Source organism: Mirounga leonina, unplaced genomic scaffold, assembly GCF_011800145.1.
Source record: "Mirounga leonina isolate KUSES-001 unplaced genomic scaffold, KU_Mleo_1.0 Mir_125, whole genome shotgun sequence".
NCBI lineage: Eukaryota > Metazoa > Chordata > Mammalia > Carnivora > Phocidae > Mirounga > Mirounga leonina.
The window spans coordinates 30,252,538-30,254,257 of NW_023270305.1; positions in this window are offsets into that span (position 1 = coordinate 30,252,538).

A 1,720-nucleotide genomic window follows, 5' to 3' on the forward strand; every position below is an offset into this window, starting at 1 on the left:
TTAATTAATTTTTTTAAAGATTTTATTTATTTTTTTGATAGAGAGAGACACAGTGAAAGAGGGAACACAAGCAGGGGGAGTGGGAGAGGGAGAAGCAGGCTTCCCGCAGAGCAGGGAACCTGATGTGGGGCTCTATCCCAGGACCTTGGGATCATGACCTGAGCCGAAGGCAGACGCTTAACCGACTGAGCCACTCAGGCACCCCGCTTTTTTTTTTTTTAAGTTACAAATAATTAGCAAGGCCCTTTTGCAGCCCATTTTACAGATGAGAATACTGAACCCCAGAGAAGGTAAGTAGCATATCTAAGGTTATCCAGCTGGTAGGTGGTTGACTCAATGACCAAAAAAACCACTAGCGATCCAGGCCCTGCCTTAAGTGTTGGAAATACTGGCCACCCCATCCTACTTCCTCCCACTCCCCAGCACCTACCCACCCTCCAGGCAGGAAGGAAGGTTCTGGAACCCAAAGAGTGGCCAGAGTGAGGTCAGACCTCCATGGCCAGAAAACTTTCCTGCCACAGGAAAGGAGGGCAGCTCACTTAGCAGGGATGCCCTCCCCTTGGCCAGGCCCTGGTCCAGCCCAGAGCAGCTGAAGTCAGGGCACAGGAATCTTCTCAGGCCAATGCCAGGGCACTGGACTGGGCTGCCTTCTTGACCGCTGTTTCTGGGGAGGCGCCAAGGAAAAAACCCAGACCCAGGGCTCCTCATCAGACTCCAGGCCGGCTTTGTTCTCTGTGGCCTTGGAATGCCAGAGGTTCCTGCTGTTGATACAAACCACAGAACAGGGCATGGCCTCCCCTAACCCTTGGCAATGCCCAGGGCGCTGATGAAAAGACCAAGAGACTCTGCTGGTTGGGGAGCAGGGTCAGGGGAGAGATTGATGGATAAAGAAGATTCAGAAGATCTCATATGCCTTTAGCTCCCCAGCCTTCACTGCCTGGCCCGTGGAAGGCTCCCCGAATTCTGAGCAGAGCAATCCTGGGTGCTTTGCCACACTTTGGGTCTCGGCTAGACTCAAGACCTCTTGTATTCTGTTGTACAGCCCCTGACTTCCCTGCTTTTGGAGGGGGAGCCCTGAGGGTTTACAGCTTTGGACCCTGATTTTTGTATCTCTCTTCTAGTGCTCCAGCAGTATGTCCATCCTTGTTGTTCTATGGCCCCCATAGGAGGGTAGACACACTATCGCCTTGAGGGAACGCGAAGCATAGGGTTTCTTTCTAATAACAAGCACCACTACTATTATTTACAAGATATCATTAAATGCTAGGGGCTATTGGGTGCCTTATACACACCCAGTGAAGCTGGGTTTTGAGGCAGCTGGGGCATAGAGGTTGCTCTGGGTCACCCCATTGCTGAGCAGCAGAGCCAGGATCTGAACTGAGGCTCATTTGAAACCTGAGCCAGCATTCTCTCCACTACCCCATAGGGTGTTTCAAGGGCATGGACAGCCATGTAGCTTCGAGAAGGCTGTTGGAACAAACTAGAAAACAAACTAGAAAATGAGTCTCATTTGTCAGTTTCAGGGACCACCCGTGGCCGATTGGGAAGAAGCTTGACCACTAGTAATGAGACCAAGGCTTCCTTGGCCCTCAGAGAGGCCAGGTAAATGAAAGAATAAAAAACAAAACAAAAGAAAGAAAAGGTTGGGGTCCACAATGCATTCTACCTCTCCCTCACGGAATTCCCACGCATTTGGCAAAGCGAAGACACCAAACTCATT